At 40.3% G+C, this 20,995-nt stretch overlaps 1 non-coding gene across 1 annotated transcript; it reads left to right on the top strand.

The window, feature by feature from the left end:
* The first annotated feature begins 16,970 nt into the window (after positions 1-16,970).
* On the top strand, positions 16,971-17,078 carry LOC119865527. The gene has a single exon (XR_005369128.1). It is a non-coding gene; the product is annotated as a U6 spliceosomal RNA (small nuclear RNA).
* The last annotated feature ends 3,917 nt before the right edge of the window (positions 17,079-20,995 follow it).

Below are 20,995 nucleotides of genomic sequence, written 5' to 3'. Positions count from 1 at the left end.
GGCTGGCAATATTAACAGCCTTTAACATTAGTGATGAGAAATAGTCCTGGAGACTTTGAACTACATGACTTAAGTCATAGATATTGATGTTTAAGTATGAATCAGGGAGTCAGACTGAAGACTCCTCAGTTCAGCAAGGATGCAGATCAGAATGCAGAGGGCAGCTGCCAGGTGGGCACTGTGAATGTGTGTGGGGAATAAAGTTATGGCAGTAAGTGAGCACTATGAGCATTAACATAGTGTCCACTGGACAGATTGGAAATTTTGACTTTGCAACACTATGACTTCTTATCTGCTGCTTGTCTGCTAAAGATCATTGAGATATTAGCTTCATCTTTGATTTCATAGGGATAATAAGACTTGCAGCAAAGGGTAGCTATGAAGATCAAATTAGTTCATAGATGTGAAAATGTTATGCAAATGTTAATTAAAATCACGTTGGTGTGTGGTCAGCAAACTGAGAAAGTTTCTGGCACATGATAATTATGTGGGTGGTTGATAAATAGTATATAAATAGTTAGTAAATGAATGAATGAGAAAAGCAGCCCAGAAAACTATAGACAAATTGGGGGAATATCATTGAACTCCTACAACATCGATTGCTACTATTAGGCAACATTTATCAAGTGTTCTTTATGAGCATGGAGCTGTGCTGGGCCCACAATATATCATTAATATTTAAAAGAATCTGCTCTTGGGGCTCCCAAGTGGCTCAGTTGGTTAAGTATCTGACTCTTGGTTTCAACTCAGGTCATGATCTCAGGGTTTTGGAGTTGAGCTCCGCATCATGCTGTGTGCTCAACAGGGAGTCTGCTTGAGAATCTCTTCCTCCCCTACACCCCTTCCCTTGCTCTCTCTCTCTCTCTCTCTCAGAATAATAAATAGGGATGCCTGGGTGGCTCAGTGATTGAACATCTGCCTTCAGCCTAGGGCGTGATACTGGAGTCCTGGGATCAAGTCCCACATCAGGCTCCTGCATGGAGCCTGCTTCTCCCTCTGCCTGTGTCTCTGCCTCTCTCTCTGTGTCTCTCAAAAATATATAAATAAATAAAATCTTAAATAAATAAATAAATAATAAATAAATAAATAAATAAATAAATAAATAAATAAATAAATAAAATCTTTAGAAGAAGGTAGTAGTATTCCTACTTTATAGATTAAGGAATGAAGGCACTCTATGTAATGATTCTGAGGTGGATTATATTATCCTCCTTGATTCTTCACCCTCTTGCGACTTTACCATGTGCTTCTGGACTTCCTTCCACTGAAGAGATATGAGTATTTTGAGGCCTCTTGATTTTTGGTTTGGTTGTGAGACAAGATTTGACCAATAGAACTTGGCAGAAGTGATGGCATGCCAGTGTCCAGCTGAGACCTTGAAGACTTGTGTGTTTTTGCTTGCTTTCTGGTGCTTTTACCATTGTTATGAAAACATGCCCAGATACTGGGAAATACAGTTTGCTGATTCCAGGAATAGAGCAAATGTGTGGAGAAAAACTGCCTCAGAAAACCTTTTCTGGGGGATCCCTGGGTGGCGCAGCGGTTTAGCGCCTGCCTTTGGCCCAGGGCACGATCCTGGAGACCCAGGATCGAGTCCCACATCGGGCTCCCGGTGCTTGGAGCCTGCTTCTCCCTCTGCCTGTGCCTCTGCCTCTCTGCCTCTCTCTCTCTCTCTCTCTCTCTCTGTGACTATCATAAATAAATAAATAAAATTAAAAAAAAAAAAAAAGAAAACCTTTTCTGGTCAACCTGAAGGCATGTGAGCAAGTGTTACAGGAATCAGAAGAGCCACCTGATTTGAGTCTAATTTGGAGTAGCCCATTCTTGGTTGACCTGCAGATATTCAGGTGAAATCAGTATTTTTGCTGGATGCCACTGAGGTTTTGTGCTCATTTCTTAAGCAGCAAAAGCCAACTGGTGCATTGTCCTAAGTCACAGAATTAGGAGTGGTCTAAGTCGGGATTGGAACCTGGATTTGTCTGAAACCAAAGCCTTGCCATTATGCCATGCTTGCAGACCTATGAAGGGGAACTGACCTGAGAAATTCCTAAGGGAGGTAATTAACAATCGCTACTATTTATGGGACACCATAAATATGTTATCTTCCTGAATCTACATAGCCATGTACAATCTACAAGCCAAAGCAGTAGGTTATTATTTCCATTTTATAGATGAGGCTTGGAGAGGGTAAGTGGTCTTTCCAATGTTCGCATACTATAAATTGGCAGAGCCAAGATTCGTATCCAGGTTTGTCTGTCTCCAAAGCCAACACACTCTCTGCTTCTGCTACATTTGGGTAGGTTTCCTGGTGTGCATGCATGTGACTCTGTGTGTGTGTGTGTGTGTGAGTGTGTGTTTGTGTGTGTGCATATGTGTGAGTATGAATGTATCTTGGGAGGAATTTTAGGGGGAATTTATCCACTCTGTTTTGTCTCTTTTTCTTGTCTGACTGATTTGCCTGCAAGGTGAGGATCCAGTTTCCAAGACAGAGTGTACTCCATGGCCAGGAACACAATGTGTTCTGAAATTTCTACCAAGGGAAAAGGAGTGTTGTGTTGTTGTTGTTTTTTTTTTTTTTCCTTACTACATTCATGCTTTTATCAATGGCTATCATTGTTTGAGTTTTCAAAAGTCATCTCATTTTTCCTGCGTGACATTTTCTCCCTTTTCTTAACAAATTGGCATGTGGGAAAGTGCATTGCATCTTTTAAAAGGATTTTTCAAGAAGCCTCACCAACATCGCCCTCCCAGAAGACTGCACATGTTGAAACCATTGTCAAAATATGGCATCCTGCCATTGGTGAGAATGGAACTTGTCATTTACTCCAAAGGCTATTGTGGAAATTTGTCTTCTAGTCCTATCCCAAATCGGCAAGATTTATTTTCCTCTCTTTATGATGCAGTCACAACTCTTAACTTCTTTGAGTTGTTTAGATCGTGAAAACCAGCCTTTGGAGATGAGGATGGTGTAAGGTGCATGACAAAGGGAAGTGCAAGAGGGTGGACGAGTTCCATGGGAACGTATCTCCAGTGGGGTCTGTAATCCAAAAGCATTTGTGGCCCAAGTAGAAATATGCATGTCTGAAAATCACCGTCCATGACAGAGGTCAGGAGAACAGGAGGCTCCAGGGCATTGTAGGCTGTAGTGGAGAGCACAGACTTTGGTGCTAAACTGGAATAGGATCACAGCTCCACCATTTAGTGTACATGTGAATTTTTCAAGTTAATTGGTTTCTTGGCATTTTAGTTTCTTCATTTACAATAAGAAGTGTTAATTGGGAATCTTTTAGCTTCAAGTGATAGAAGGCAATGTGAATGAGCTTAAGAAAAGTATACTCCAACAGCCCACAATATTGGAAAATCTATCTTCAGCTCTGGCTCCCTGCAGGTTTTTCTGGCTTCAGGTAGGGCTGGATTCAGGGGTTCAGAGGTGTCATCTGAGTTCCTTTTTCCTCTATAGCCCAGCTTTGCCTACTTCTGCTTGTTCTCAATCTCAGGCTACTCCTCTATGATGGCAAGATGGCACCAGGATTTTCAAATTCCTTAGAGCGCATGGACTCAGAGAAACAGCAAGTGCCTTTCCAATGTGCTTGTGATCTATCTCTACATGGGAGTGCCTGTACTAGATGTCCTTTGTATTTCTTTCCAGAGATACTCCCCAGAAGGAGGAACCCTCCTCCACTCTGCCTTAGGAGAGTGCATGGAACATGTCAATGTCTTCCTTGCCTTCTGATTTCTGGATTTGGCCAATGTGGATCCCTGGCAGGATATTGAAGGGAGGAAAGAGAGTGAAGTTAGGATATTTATTCCCTCTGCTTCCTCTCTGAGATGTTACTCTCTGAGTATGTTCCCACCAATAGTTCCTCAACTGAGGATTACACCTAGCAACAATCTCTACATGGCTCCCATTGCCTCCAGATTATACCCACTGCTCCTGCTCTTCAGGATGAGGAATGGTACCAGCCCTCACAACCACTAGTCCTGGGGTACTGTTCCTTCTCACGTAATTTCTCCAAATGCTACATTTTGAAAATAGTCCTATTAACCTGTCCTCAAATGATTTAGAGTGTGCTCTCTGTTCTCTGCTGGGACCCTGATTAGTAAAGTAAACTGTTTAAATGTGTAGAGACCACAAATGTGTAGAGAAGGAGAAGCAGGCTCCATGCAGGGACCCTGACATGGGACTGAATCCTGGGTCTCCAGGATCACACCCTGGGCTGAAGGTGGCACTAAACCACTGAGCCACCTGGGCTGCCCTGTAAAATGTTTTGAGATTAAGGAGGCACTTTCACAGACAGCCTTGGAAGAATTTGTTGGCATAGGTGTTATAGCCTATATGTTAAAAACATGAAGAATATAGTTCAAATGGGCTAAGTGGATCACCTGGGTTATAGCCAGTAGTGGCCAAGCTGGAGTCCAACCCTGGGTCTGTCTAATGTGTAATGGATAAAGGGACATAATTAACTCATGGTTGTGTTCCTTTTAGCTGAAAATCATTTTAAAAGAAAAAAATTTAAATTTGTTTAACTAGTGTTTCTGTGCTCTTATTTGTTTGAGCACTTCATTTGGACTACTCTAACAGAATACCGTAGACAAAGATGTGTTTCTCACACTTCTGGAGGCTGGGAAGTACAAGATCAAAGGGATCTCAACAGATCCACTGTCTGGTGAGAGTCCTCCTCCTGGTTTCTAGACAGCTGTCTTTTCACTGTGTCCTCACTTGGTGGAAGGCTGGCTTCCTTTTTGAGGGCACTAATCTCATTCATGAGGGCTCCACCCTCATGACCTAGTCACCTCCCAGAGGCCATCACATTAAGGATTAGGTTTCAACATAGGAGTTTTGGGGTGGGAAGACACAGGCTATAGCGAGGACAGAGAAGATTGTCTGTTCTTTTGATGTGTTTGTTAATAAGAACAGTTTTCTGAGATAGGTCAGTCTGGGAAATACTAGTCTAGATGATATGGGGCAACCACTAGGCACATGTGGCTATCAAGCACATGAATTATGGTAATTCTGAAATGAGGTGTGCAGTGAGGATAAAAATGCACAATTGCATTTGGAAGACTCAGTATGAAAAGTAAGGCCTTCATTAATATTTTTTATATTGATTACATGTTGAAATGATAATATTTTGATACGTTGGATTAAGTAAAACATATTAGAGTTGTCTGAACTTGTTTCTTTTTACTTTTTAATATGTGGCTACTGGAAAATATATTTATTTATTTATTTAGCCTCTCCAAAATATTTATTTATTTATTTACTTATTTAATAATTTTTTTAATAATAAATTTATTTTTTATTGGTGTTCAATTTGCCAACATACAGAATACACCCAGTGCTCATCCTGTCAAGTGCCCCCCCACCCCAGTGCTTGTCACCCATTCACCCCCACCCCCGCCCTCCTCCCCTTCTACCACCCCTAGTTCATTTCCCAGAGTTAGGAGTCTTTACGTTCTGTCTCCCTTTCTGTATTTCCCACACATTTCTTCTCCCTTCCCTTATATTCCCTTTCACTATTATTTATATTCCCCAAATGAATGAGAACATATAATGTTTGTCCTTCTCCAATTGACTTACTTCACTCAGCATAATACCCTCCACTTCTATCCACGTTGAAGCAAATGGTGGGTATTTGTCATTTCTAATGGAAAATTTAAATCACATACGTGGCTTGTATTCATGGCTCACACTGCATTTCTACCGGACGGCGCCCACACAGTGTCGCTTGAACAGTCCTTACCTCCCCATGACTGAACCTCATTCTCTGCCTCTGCTGCCTCTCAGATCTCATTTCCCAGCACTGTCCCCTTGCTACCTCTGTTGCAGCCATAGTATTCCTCAGATATGCTGAGAATGACTTCCTAGGACCTTCGCATTTACCATTCCCTCTGTAATGTTCACCTCTGCCTTAACCCTCATTCCTGACTTCTCTTTGTGCATCTGCTCATATATTACCTTATTAGAAATCTCCTGATGTTTTATTTAAAATGTAGGTTTTGTTATTATTTAGGTATGTTGAACTCAACAGATCAGAACAATTGCTATTGAAAAGATATTTTGTTACTCACTGCTCCCAAGAGGAAGGGGCACTTGACGCCACACAAGGCCACACAAGAAGCATGAGGGTCAGGTAGGAGGCAGAGGGAGTAAAGGAAATGTGAGCCAGAGCCTTTATTGTGGTTTCCTTATAAAAGAGCAGGTTTAGGATTGGCTACTTTGAATAATTTCAGCAGGCTCAGAAATGTAAGGGCTCTCCTCAGTTGTCTGGTACCTGGGAGGAGAGGGTGGTGGTGTGGGCTCTGGATTTGTGAGTTTGCATAGGAAAGGCATGCCTCTGGGCCATTCACTTACTGTCTCCAGGAATGGGCTAGCCTTGGAAGGAGCAGTGTTTCCAGGGTTGGTCAGACTCCAAGTTGTCAAGCATTAGAAATACAGAAAATAAAAAGACATGATTAATACACCTATTGCTCTTCATACACATCTTTTTCTTTTTAAGCACTAATTTCTACCTAGCATATTTTATACTTGCTTATTTATTTATTGCCTGTATCTTCCACTGAAGTATAAACCCCTTGAGAAAGGATGTAGTGCTTGTGTGTGTTTTTACTGCTTTGCTCTTAGCACTTAGAAGAGTGCATGGCTTGTGACAGGAGCTCAATTAATAGTTTTTGAACCAAAAGAGGAATGGATGAATGGATGACTCAGTTGAGGGATTTTTTTTCCTACTAGACCCAGATACTACCTCAGAATCCTCTTCCACATGCATTCTAGGCAGCCATGACCAATCAGGATTGGCAGTCTAGATGAGACCCATTCACCGTGATGCTGCAGAGAAAGCCTTCTACCCATTGTCTCCACAGGGCATGTCTCCTGAAAGGGAATCTTAAACACATTTGCTATGGTAGATTTTCTCTGAAGATGGCTGCCAATAAGTCCTCTTGCCTCCCTATACATGTTTCTCCTTCTGCTTAGAGATGGAGTCAGTTTCTCCTCTTCTAGAACCTGGGCTGGCTTTAGCCAGTGAAATGAACAGAAGTGATACTGTGCCAGCTCTGGGACTAGCCTGTAGGGGAGGTGGCAGCTTCTGTTTCCATTCACTCTGAACCAGCTGCCATGCTGTAAGGAAGTCTAAGCCTTATCCTCTTGGAGAGAGAGAGGACGTGTAGAGATAAGACTGAAATCCCTCACACTAATACCAGTCACTGAAAAACTCCTGCAGCCGGGCAACCAACAGCCAGCACTAAGGTGAGAGAGGCCTTGAGAGAGGGCTCTGTAAGCTTCCAAACCACCCCAGACATCAGCCTGATGTGTGGGTGATGCCAGAGGGACACGGGGTAGAGCAGAAACACTGCCAGTTAAAGCCCAGATCACAAGAAATAAATTGTGGTTGTTCTACCCCACTAAGTTTTGAAGCGGATTGTCATATGGCAAAAGATAATTGATAAACCCATCTTGTCCTATGTCCCCATCCTCTGCTGATGATCACTTTGCCCTTGGCCGAGGCCAGTGGCCTGCATGGTCATGATACTACCCTGATAATGCCTCACCTCTGGCCCGCTGCATGGTTCTGGGAAAGGTGGTAACAGAAGTGGAGATGGTCTGATGGGGTTTTGGAGTCAGGCCAACTTGAGGTCCAGTCACTGCCAGCTTCTGAGGATGGTCACACTTCACTGGGCTTTTATGAAGATGAGAGGTGACGTGTGAGTGTGAAGTGTCTGGCACAGAGATGAAAAACAACCAGCCCAAACAAAACTCATCCTCAACATTTCCCTGCATAAGGCTTTGTCTTACTTTTGGAAAAGTGAGACACTTCCAGCCAAGCACAAGTAGGTGAACTAAGATCTGCATTCAGACTTGTAGGGACTTTGAATGTTGGCCCCCAGGAAGTCCTTACAGAGGCTTTGTTGTAGCAACAAGCCAACAACAGCAGCCCATTCTCTGGAAGTCCTGCCCTCTGGGCCTGCAGCAGGGCTCCAGCACAATCGGGGCCTATCTGCTGATTGCCTTGACAGTGACACACAGCTTTGAAAAGAATATGCTCTCCCAGGGCAGACTATTTTGTAAGAAGACAATGAAATCCAAATTTACTAGTTACTGTATTTGGGATTAGGGAAGGAAACAAAAGCTCTCCAATTAATTGTTCATCCTAGGCCATTTTATTGCCTCTTAACATTGCCTTTTCCTCACCAAAACCAGTACTGCAAGGAAGTGGCTATGTGGATGCTGACAACTAAAAGTGAGAGCTGGCTGGAATTCATGGTTAAGAAATAGGAGCTGTCAAGTTGGCTTTCCTGTTGGGAAGCTGATCCAGCCCAGGAGCCAAGGATGGGCTAGTGTAGACAGGCCTGACTTCACAAAACAGACATGGGGATTAGGAGGTGCCCAGGGTCTGTGGGTACAGGGATGAAGCCAAACTGTTATCCCTTTAGCTCTCCTAGAGGGAGTGAAGATACCCAGCAGATATGCACGGGAATGGCACACCAGAGAGCATCTGTTCCAATTGGCCGGTGTTCCATGCTCATTGGCTGATTGATTGCTTAATGCTGTGAGTACAACCTCTACTGAAGGGCACCGGTGGATGGAGAGCAGGACTGAATCAGATTCCTCCTACTTGGCATTAGGACAGCAAACCAGATGTATTGTTTAGTCACTCCCAGCTAGCTGGTTTTCTTGAAAGTTTCCTTGGAGGGAAGCAGCAGAAGTGATGGGAGGAATGAATATTTTGACTGGGAACAATCATAAAAGTGTTTTATTTGGTAGATCTGTAATCTTCAACTTCAAATAAGGAAAAAAAAAAAAAGCTCTGAATGAGGGTAGCAGAGCCTGTTCTCCCAATGTCTGATTTATCGTTTTCTCCCTGTGAAGAACCTCTAAATTTTGTCTTGGCTCATGACTACATTAGAAGAAAGACTCTGTTTCTGCTGGAAGGGATCTCCTAGGGTGCCAGTAAGAAATGGTGACACATTCATACTGGGTATTTGTCCTGATTCATAAAGTGATTATTTACAAAGTTGTGTTTAGGAGTTTTGGAAACCCAGAGGATTATATGCAGAGAACTGGTGCTACTCCCAGGTTACCAAACCTGGAGAGAGTCACCATGTGGAGGGAGATAATTGACAGGAGCCATGACCTTTGGGACAGGCAGTGAGTGGCTATTAAGGGGGAGAAGTGATGGTGGGAGTGGTCTGTCCTGGTAGGGAGAGTGTATTATCATTGACATTGTTTAGAATTGTGCATGGTCATAGTAAATTTTTTTTTTGTAAAAATTGGTTTTAGTATCACTTTTGTATTCTCTACAATGTACCCTTTATTGTTAGCAACCTGAAGTAGACTATACTCACTCATACATTAGATGGAGGGATAGAGCCAACCCCTAGCCACTTGGAAGGGAACAAGCTGGGGAAATAGATCCCCTCACCTCACTTCTTCCATCATCCCATTTCCTGAGTGTTTCTCTTATTGGCTACATCAGCAGAAGCCAGAGGGCAAGGGAGCCCATTGTTGTCATTCATTCAGGTGAACTCCCCAAGGCACAGAACTGGGCAGAAAAGGGTGGGGAGTAGATGGGGTAGAGGAACAAACAGAAAATATCCAGCACTGAATTGAAGCATTGAGTGGATTTGCAACTCTGTGAAGTTTCCTTGAGGGGAGGAGGTGTCCCTGGTCTTCTCATCTCCATTTTCCCCACTGTGAATTCAGAAGTGATGGCTGCAACTGGAACAAAAATCTTAAGAGCACAAGATAAAGTACATGTTGCAGATCTCAGAACAATCAGAAGGAGCTTAGGAGGGCTTACCAATTATGGAGGCCCCATGCCTGCCTCCATTCACATGAAAAGGAGACACTTTTCTATTTTGTTTAGCCCACTGTTTTTTTTGTTTGTTTGTTTTTTGGCCAAAATCTAATCCTACCCCACTTGTGATGAGTTCCTTCTAGCCATTTAAAGATTTCTAAACGCTACATGTGGATAAAATAGTACAAAGTCTCTGCTGGCCCCTTATTTTGGTCTCTGATGTTAATATTTGTGGAACAGAATGGTCTCATCTGTTCCATATGTATTTTCTCAAAAGGAAAGATAAAGGATTTGAAGACACTAACCTTTGGATTAGGAAGCCAGAGTCTTACTTGTGCAGGACTGTGGATTCTAGCATAAAGGAGACTCTTCATGGGCCCAGCACATCCAGTCTTTTTCTTAGGAATTTCAGGATGTATATGCCAGCTGCTCTGAGAGGGGAAATAGATAAGAGGAATATGCCTGCATAGTGGGAATGCAGCTGGTTTGGGGTAGTATACCATTTAATATTCTTTTGGCTACAAGTAACAATAATCAAATAAAAGCAGTTAATGTAGACAGGTTTATTTTCTTATGTAATGAGAAATTTGGAAAAGTGGGTTTGAGGGTGGCTGATTCAGATGCTCGATGATGTTAAGGCTCTGGGTCAGCTTCTTTCCAATTCTCTTGCCTTCCCCTCTTGGTAAAAAGGTAACTGACTAAACTCCAAACATCTCATCTTCAAATAACATCAAAATCAGGAGGGAGGGAGGGAGGGAGGGAAGAAGGAAGGAAGGAAGGAAGGAAGGAAGGAAGGAAGGAAGGAAGGAAGGAAGGAAGAGAACATTTTCTCCTTTATTTCTTTCTCTTAAGAAAGAACATCTCTCTTAAAACACTGCTTCCTTTATCCCTTTTCAGATTTTCTCTGAATTGCAATGAGTCTAGATCTTGTCATTTGGTTACTACCCTAAACAGTCACTGGAAGAGAGGAAAAGGATTAAATGGCTGGACTAGGCCAACCATGCTCCATCCATGGGCCTGGAACCATCTTCCCTGAGTATACCAGTACCTAATACCAGCATCAAACTGGGGATCCATTAGGAGGGGAGAAGGGGAGTATGTCCAGCATAGACAGTCACAGATGGAAGGAGGTAGAAACACTATTTAGAAAAGAAAGAAGGAAACCCAACAGATGATTGAACTGCAAAAAAAAATTAAGAGGCGTTTTAGGCTGAAGTTAACTGAACAAAAGTTTAGAGTCTGGGCCATGATTAGGGGACAGAAGATTGGTCTCCATGACTGAAAGGAACTTAGAAGAGAGGAATTATAAGTAGAGAAGGAAAAGGTCAATTATTGATTCTCTGCTTCTATATTTTGGACCTAGAAAACTGAACTGTTTTACATAAATTAGCCTGTTAATATTTGTATTTGTCAATGATCTGGTAGGAAAATAGGAAAATTATGGCTTATTTCAATTGGGCAACTGAGAACCATTTAATACAGAGCCTGTTTATAAAGATATAAGCAGGGTGTAAGGAACCAACAAGGTATACTGCAGGATCTGAGGGCTACCATGGGTGTGGTGCCATTACCACCCCCAGGATTGAAGAGGCAAGGTGGGGAAGAATGATTACTGTAACCTGGAGAGAGATATAAGGAAAGAGCTGCCTGGTAGGAATCGTGGCTTTTGGGAAAGAAATATAGCTAACTCATAGCAGCCTGGCAGAGGGGGGTCTCAGGAGACTAAATAGCCCAACCTCTGTCTCTTCTGTCTCTGATAGGATCCCCATCCCACTCTTTGATTAAACAAAACTGGAAACCGAGGGCTAGGGAACATGTTGATATAGTTTATAGAGGATTTTTTTGAGCAAAGTGAAAGGAATGAGAGTGGATCTTGAGGTGCCAGTGGGAAATGTAGGAGGGGTTCTAAAAATTATAGTAGACAAATTAATTTTGAATAATATGTCTCTTTTAGTATAGATAATAAAAATGATAACTGTTGATAGTATTAATAATAGTACATTTTTACAGCAAATTTTGCTAGATGAAGCTTGAGGCTTAGAGAGCTTAAATTACTTATTCCAAGTTATGGCATCTTGGGATTCACATACATATCTGTCTGTGAGGGCTTGCTCCATTTCCATCAGAGGCTGGAGGATGACCATGGCTTTCCTGGCATTATGAATTCACATCAGTTGCCTTTAGCTATTAAGGATGTGGGAAGAACAAGTGATCAGGAGGAACTTCTTCCCTGTTGTTAATTCTTACTTTGGGGAATATGCTTAGGACTCTGGAATGTGGGAGGAAGCTCACCCTTCCCTCTGAGTCCTCTTGTATTCGGATAGTGGTTTCTGTCATTGTTTATCTCATATTATGAGACTATCTTTTGATTGTTAGCACCAGTAGCCATCCTGGTGACCTATTCAGAGGGAAACTTTCATCTTTAAGCATAAAGCTTGACTACAGGGACTGGTCTGGTCGAGCATAAAGCACTATCATGTTTACTGCTCCCCAACTCTCCTTCCAAATCTGGTAGTCTTACCACATTTTCCCGAGCAGGTATTTCAGAATAGAGAGAATCACTGGGATGCTAAGCGGGAAGAAATCTGGGCTCCAGAACAGGAGGCTCATGGTTGCTCACGGTGGTAGATTAATGAATCTGGAAACCTGTTTCTGGTTCTGTCCCTCATTGCTCTTTATAGAAGATATATTTATATGCAATGTGCATACTGCTATTTTGAGAGGATCCCTCAGCTTCATCTCAAATATGGTGCCTGAAATCCTATGGTCCATGATGCATTCCTTTAAAGCAGTTTGATGTATTATAATTATAACACTAGCTATTCTTTTTTTCCCATAGGTACTCTATTGTATGCATCATCACATTTAGTACCTACAACAAGTGGTACTGAGGCTTCTAGCGGTTCAGTCACACACAATTGATGGTGGAGTTGGAGTTTTAAATTAGCTTTATTCAAAATCCAACTCTCTGGTACATTTTATCAGCATGGTTTAAAGCAAGATAGGCATGGATTTGATACCCAATTCATACATATGCAAGCTGTGGGATTTCTAAGCCTCATTTTCTCTATCTCAAAAAAGGAGGCTGGGTGTAGAGGAAACAACACAAAGAAGACAGGCTGGATGAACTTGATATTTTTTGGAATGTTTCTAAAATCAGTCCTGGAAAGTGGGAATGATTTAAGAGTCTTTTCTTGGTGGATAGAACCATGATCAGATTCTCTCATGTTAGGGCAGCAGGAGGTAGAATATTGACACTGGGGAAGAAATCCTAGGCTTAAAATAGTAAGAGTGGATTTTGTTAACCACTTGATAACTGAGTGAGCTTGCGTAAGACTTTTCACCACTCTGATGCATTCTGAGTCTGTTTATAACATATACGTCTATTCTATAAACCTACACAATACTGAGAGTCTCAATTGATTAAATGATAAAATGTCATGTTTTAAATTATCGTATGCTATATCATATCCTTTGTTATGTCATCATCTTTGTTTTTTCAATGAATAAACTGAATCTTTACAGGTAGAACAAATTTGTGACCAAGGTAGCATGTTTCTTTTTTCTTTACATGGTGGTTACGTTCCCACTCAGTTATACAGAATTGTTTGACTTTGATACATTACCATTTTTAAAAAAGATTTATTTATTTTAGAGAGAGAGAGAGAGTAGGGGAGGGGAGGGACAGAAGAGAGGGAGAGAGAATCCTCAAGCAGACTCCCAATGAACAGGGAGCCCAATGTAGGACTCAATCCCAGGACCCTGAGATCACGACCTGAGCTGAAATCAAGTCAGCCACTTAACTGACTAAGCCACTCAGGTGTCCCAACATATTACTATTTGCTTTATTTGCCTTTTAAAAATTTTAAGATAGGATCCAGTGAAGAGATAGCTATCATAGAACATTTATATGATAATACAGTTCATAAAATAATTTTTTATAAATTTGTGTGGAACATAAAACAATAAAAGGTATTGATAAATATATGGTAGATTGCTTTGATCTATTACGTATGTCACATAAAGGCAAGTGTATCTAATCAACTGATTCAATTCTTCCCTGAGCTTGGATGCCAGCATGGTGATTTCCCCCCTTTTCAGTATAACTGTTTCAGCCTCACTAGTATGGTTGATAGTGAACAAGTGTTGGAGAAGTAGAGGAACCATAGAGAAGATGATACAGGGCCTGTGGCTCCCACCAAGATACAAGCCACAGAAACCCACAGTGAAGGAGGATCTTAGGGTAGTTATTTCTTTATTCCAATCTGAGTATCATTGAAGCTCCATTTCATAGATAAGGAATAATTGGAGCTCTGTTATGTTGCCTAGAACCAGAAGCACCAAAGCCCATCTGTGTATTTTTCACTGGGCAAGTCAGACTCCTGGACATTCCAGAGAAAGTCAGCTGTGGCTATGTCATATAAATACAGGCAAACAAACAATACCAATGATAAATTTTTAAGAGAGTAATTATAGGTCTTTGAGGTGACTTTACAAACTACAACTTTCTTGCTTGCCCCATCTTTTGGTGTCGCTATAAAATAGAACACAGCCTGAGATTGGCGAATCATTTCTCCTCTTTTTATACTTCAGGAACACAAGAAATGTACTTTGAACAGTCACTATTGGAAACTAAAAAAAGCACTTCTCAAGGTAGGATCTGTGTAATATTAAAATTATGTTGCATTTTTATCCTTAGAATTACTATGCTTGGTTATAAGGATGGGTTAGACCAGAATAAAGACCATTAGGCCATCCAGCAGATTTGGGAGGTATTTGAAAAATATCCTTTAAGATATGTTTTGTCTATAATGGATTTATATCTTGAATGAAGAGTAGGCAATCTATCTGATTTACTTTATTCTCATACATGGTTTTGATGACCAGACTAAGAAGAAACAGAAGGAAAACCTAATTAGAAGCCTTTGGGGTTTGCTAACCCAGGCTGGAAAGTACCCAAACCTCCCCTAACTCTTTAATTTAAATTGCATGTTCTCTTTTTGTTACAAAATTTGATACAAGGGTTTCCAAAGTAAGTGGGGGGCTTAAATGAAGTTTAAATGATGTTCATGTAAATTTTAACATTCCACTGCTGCACCTGTCAGATCCCCACAGACGAGACTTCAGATTTGTTCAAAGTTCAAAGCAGGGGCTAGAGATAAATCCTATCCACACCTATAAATGTAGGGAGTGGTGGCTGGTTGATGATTGCTTTTTATTAAAAAAATTTTTTTGGAACTGACTGAATGTAAGTTGGTGTTAGCCAAATTGAAGCTGTACTTTCTTTTGAAAGCTGTAACAGAATTCCAAAGCACATGAAGAAATTTCAAAACTGTGGTATCCTTTAAGAAATTGGTAGATTGGTTCAATCTTTTTCTCATTCATTCATTAATTCATGGCACTGTGATGAAGTCGTTAAAAGTATAAACTTTGTAATCATCCATCCAAGTTTCAGACCCCAACTTTGCTAAATATGGGGCCTTATTTAGAATGAGCAAAATTCTTTGAGACGGTTTTCTGAGTAGTGAAATGGAGATAATTATAGTGATAACTATACAAACTTTATAGTTTGTTTAGCAGATACAGTAAGTTCCAAGCCTAAAGTTAGTGCTCAGTAAGCAATAACTTAAAAAGTCCACCCATCTACCCATCCATCCATCCATCTACCCATCCATCCATCCATCCATCCATCCATCCATCCATCCATCCATCCATCTATTCTCCCTCATATCTGTCAACTGTTTCCTGAAAACTCCCCATGAGCTTGACCCTGACCTAGGTACTAGGGATAAGGTGCTTCATGTTCAGGTCTTTTAGTCTGATTGTATATAAACTATTATAATACAGCATAGTTAGTGGTATGACCAACATTAAATGGAGAGAAAGCTCTTCTAATTTACCTAGGGAGGATAGTAGGACCTCCTTTTTTCTCCTCAGTGAAGAGAGACCTGTAAACTGTTCACAGGAGTACATAGGCTTAGGGATGGAGACTTATTTTGGCTTAATACAAGGGAGGTCTTTCTGGTAGAGATGCTAGAAGATAGAATAGGAGACCATGGGAAGCAATGGTTCTTGTCTCTAGAAGAGGAATCTAGCAAAAGCTGGGAGATCAATTTGCAGAGATGTTCAATAGGGATCTCAAGCACTTGAATAAGAGATTGAGTAGAGGACTTAAAATGCTTTACAATTCTGAGAATATATGATTCTTCAGGGATATAGAAGGGCTTAGCTTACCTCTCTGAGGTGGCTAAATCAGAATGAGGCCTGGCCAGTCTGGGCAATGCAGCTGCCTTGGTAATCAAGAATGACCAGGATGATGACATGTTCATGCTGTGATATAACTAGTTTTAATGTATTTTTATTTTGAAAAATAATATAAGATCCATGGATGCATTTTTATTATGGAAAAATTAAAATACTATCAAAGCATCTAGAATGAAAATAAAGTCTTCTTTCTACTTTCCTCCTTGCCCCTCTTTCTGCCTCACTCTCCATTTCACAGGGCTCCCCTACTCATATTCCTTCCACAGAGACAGTGACTCCACCTTTTATACCCTAGCCTTCCATACTTATTTTCATTAATTTCTGTGCCTACATAAGTTCATATACACATATTTAGTTTTTCAAAAACCATGAATGGGATCATACTATAAATACTATTCATTAGTTTATGTCACTTAGCACTAATTGTGGAGATATATATAAATATACATTGGGTGATACATATAAATAAATGCTCTTCATTTTAAAAGCCACTTTCTTTTCAAGGCTGCATTGTGTTCCATATTGTAGCTATAACATGATGGTAATATCACTTATAGGCATTTTCATTGTATTCATCTTGTTGCTATTGCAAACAATACTGGAGTGGGCATCCATTAATGTGCCTGAGTGCAAGTATTTTAGTAGGATAGGTTTTACAGATTCCCTCAAGTTGAATTGCTCAACTAACAGGATGCACCTTTCTGGTGAATTCTGGTAATTCTGGTGAATAACACCCAGCACTCTTCTAGAATATTGAACCAGTTTATATTTTCGCCTACAGTGAAAGAAAGTGACCATTTTGTCACAATATTTGTGAAATAATATTACAGAAAACCAGAATATGTCACCCCAAAATATGCCTCTTTGACATAAAAATTAGTTCAAGCTGAAGGCAATTAAGAAGGAGCAGTGCTTGCTTGCTTTGGCAGCGCATAAACTTAAATTGGAACGATATAGAGATCAGCATGGCCCCTGCACAAGGATGACATGCAAATTTGTGAAGCATTAAATAAAAAAAAAAAAGGAAGGAGCAAAACTTCCCATTGTCTGCCTGGAGGCAGGATATAAACTCTCATTTTACTGTAGACAGAGTCTTATCAGTCCAGAAACAGCACCGGCGGAATCTGCAAACAAACCTTACTCCATTAGTTTCCTCCACGTATTTACCTTCTCTTGGTTCGCCACCTGCAGCAATCTAAAATTTGGGCCTGTCATTTCTCTATGAATTATTGTCTTTAGTTGAAGATGCTATAGAAGCTGGAATCCTGGGCTGCCCCTTTGGGTTCCTCTAAGTTTTTCCCATGAGATGTGCACTGCATGCATTTATAAACTGATTTTCCTTTGTTAATTTGTCTTCTTGTTAAAGAGCCCCAGTTGAAAACTTAAGTTGGGTGGAGATAAATTTTCATCTCCCCTACAATGTATTAACAATCTTTTTTTTTGTCTATCTATTAGGTAAAAATAGTTTCTAGTTGTTTTAATTTAGATTTGTATGATTACCCATAAGGCTGATCTTCTTTTAATATATTAGCTGGCAGTCCGTATATCTGTGAATTACATCTTTATATAGTTTGCCCATGAATATGCATGAGAAACACTTAATTGTGGATATTAATCTCTTTTATGTGCATGCATATATGGCAGATGCTTTAGTTAAAATGAATTATGAGTACATTTTAGTTTTTTCCTATGGCTTCTGGATTTTGAATATTGATTTTTTAAAAGATTTATGTATTTATTTTAGAGAGGGAGAGTGAGTGTGTGTGAGCAGGGGGAGGGGCACAGAGAGAGGGAGGGAGAGAGAAAGTCTTAAGCAGACCCTGCATTGAGCAGGGAGCCCAACTTAGGTTCAATCTCATGACCTCGAGATCACAACCTGAGTCAAAACCAAGAGTTGGGTGCTTAACTGAAAGTGCCACCCATGCACCCAAGACTGTTGATTTTTAACGTGCAAATAACTATTATGTTATCACTGAACTAAGAGGCCAATGCATACATAAGGAAATAGAACACATTATGATGTTCTTTGTTTTTAGTCTCCTTTCTACCACTTTCCTTCATATTCTCTACTTTTAAGCTGCAGGGTACCACATGCCTTGTTGCAAATTCTGGGGTTTATGAACTTCTGTGTCTGATTCATTGCTCACACTACTTCCCCCTCAGGAATATCTTTTCCATATCCCACCTGAGAACTTCTATTCATTCCCTTGGGCCCCAGTCACATGGCAGTTCTTTGGGTGGAAACTTCCAGAGACACTAGAAAACAGAGAAGAAAAATAATCCCCTCATTTGTTTGCTAAGGTTACATTACACTAAACAGGTAAAGTAGGATGCTGGAGTCATGGAAGTTTCTCTGTAATTGTGTGTTGCTTCTCAGAAGAATCGTACCTGCTGAACCAAAAACTGTATCATTGCTTATTTAAGTAGCCCAATTTTCTGCTTCATTGTGAATTCCTGGTGTACTGAGTTGTGTTGCTTCTTCTTCAGCCTGTTGTGGGTACTCAGTATGCATGCAAAGATTTCTCATTGAGATTGAATGGTATGGGTTGGCATATATGGTCTATGTCAGGCAATGAAAAGGGATGCATTTCTTCTTTTTTCTCTTTTCTCAAATATGAGCTGCTATCAAATTTAGAGAAAATATTAAGGTCAATTATAGTATGTAGTTAATCCCAAACACTTGGAAATCTCTGTTACCATTGCTTCCTTTACTTAATTCTTATTCTGTGTTTTTGGCTAATTGCCGAATTTTGGAGTGTGTGTGTTTTTATAAATTGCTTCATAACTTTCATGAGTATTCTCATGAAAAAATATATATTTAAATATATAAATTGAAAGATGGGTAATACCTGATGGTTTGTCTATATTATTATTTATTTTTAACTCAGCTTCGTTAAAGCATTACTTACTTGGAGAACAAATAATAGCAAAAATATAAAATAGAAATTGAAAATTAATCACTCCTCAAACCTCAGTGCCAAGGGCATGGCAGTACAACAAACATGCATACTTCATGGGATATTATAATTGAAATAATTGAACTACAGATCTGGTTCTGAGCTTTCTGCAGCCAAGGTAAAAAAGAGAAACAAACATATCTATAAGATGTTTATTGTCTTAAATTATCCCTTTCACTGATTTTTTTCTTTAAATGCCTGCACTTACTGGCAAATCCATGCTGTCTATAAGCATTTAATCTCAGCTTGTTTCCTGCGTGTTAGCTGCATACCATCAACCAGATTGAGGGCTTTTCAAGGGTAAGGACCTTCCTTCACTTTTTTGGAATCATCCAGAGTAAGTGATTATCAAACTGATATTGAAGGGTTAGTGCTAAAGGGACAAAATCTGGCAATCTCCCAGAAGCATAAAATTTAAAGAGGAAATGGGGGTGAGGAAAATATGCTGGATCTGAAACTCAGGTCTGTATGACCCTACAGCATGTCTTTTTAGCCACTTCCGGAGCTACGTTTGCGGTGTCCCCATAGCTTGACTCACATCAGTCCATCAGAATGGAGAAGGTTCCAGAGCTTGGTTTTAGACTATGATGTTGTTCTTTTTCATTGTAGTGCTGCTTTTCCTGTTTTAGGTTTCCGTGCTAAAGAGTAAGTCAAGCTATCTGTGAAGTTTACTTGACAACGTGAGTTGCTACAATGGCCACCATCTGATAAGGCAGAGGCTTTTCCGTCACACTGCCTTTCTTTTCTCTAAGATTTATTCTATGAAAGTGCCATGTGGTTTCAATCAGCTTTTCTCCCTTGCACCTTTGGTTTAATAGGCTTCTGGCATTTGGGTGTGCCTGAAACATTGATTTTTTTCAACATTAAAAAACATGTATATAAAATATGAAATAAAGACAGAGAATTAATATCCTGTTTTTCGAGACACAGTGACTAATTAGAATGACACAGGCCTGTGGGGGATTTAATGTAGCTAATCTTTAGCAGGTGTGTTTGCTACCAGCTGACAACATCAGAAGGAAGGTAGAGTCAAAAAGTGCTGGAATATCAGCAAAATAGAGCTAAGTGATTCCAGCCATCATACAATGGAGAAATCCTAGACCTTCACTGTCTAAGATAGAAATCCTTAGGTACATGTGGCTGTTTAGATTTAAATGATTAAAATTAAATGGAATAAAAAATTCAGTTCCTTATACTAGCCACATTTCAAACACTCAGTTGTCACATATGGACTATCAGGCAGCACAGATATAGACCATTTTCGTCCCTGTGGAATATCCTTCTGGGCAGCAAGCACTAGATTCAAATAGGTAAGGAATGTTGGGGTGATGAAACAGATGAGATAAGAATTCTAGCTCTGCCATTTTTTAGCTGGGTGGACATGGCAAATGATTTAATCTCATTCTGCGGCAGTAGGTCTTTTTATAAAATGAAGAAAATACTGCTTAATGTGTAGGGTTTCAGCAAGAGTCATCTACTTGCTGCATCTAGTGCTGTATTTCATCTGAGAGATTGCCCCCAACTACCTTATTAAATGTGGCCACCACCTGTTATTCTTCACACTAGTGAACAACAGCAGAATATGCTACTTTCAAACATGCCATTTTGGTATATTGATTATGTTGAACTATAGGCACTTGTAAAGTAGTCAATGAAGGCACAGGCTTTCTCTGAACTTCCCTTACCTGCCAACAGACAGCTCTTCCAAAATAACTCAATTGTTACAAATCCCCTCTCAAGGAGTTTCATCGACCAGGAAAGGTTGACTTATCTCAGGAGAGATTAGACGTTGACCACACCCAGAGAAACTTTGTCAGAAACTATCATACCTCTCATCCATTCTAAGGGCCCATTCATCTTTCCTAAAAATTATTTCCTGTCCTCTAAAAGGGTTACACTGCCCCCCCCCCTTTCCCAATGAAGATGGTTTTTAAGTCTGAATTCTAAGCCACCTCAGAGAGTTACTAATTTTCACTG

The sequence above is a fragment of the Canis lupus genome, chromosome 13 (genome assembly GCF_011100685.1).
Source record: "Canis lupus familiaris isolate Mischka breed German Shepherd chromosome 13, alternate assembly UU_Cfam_GSD_1.0, whole genome shotgun sequence".
NCBI lineage: Eukaryota > Metazoa > Chordata > Mammalia > Carnivora > Canidae > Canis > Canis lupus.
Note: the sequence above shows the minus strand (reverse complement) of the source record. Positions and strands in the feature narration are given on the sequence as shown.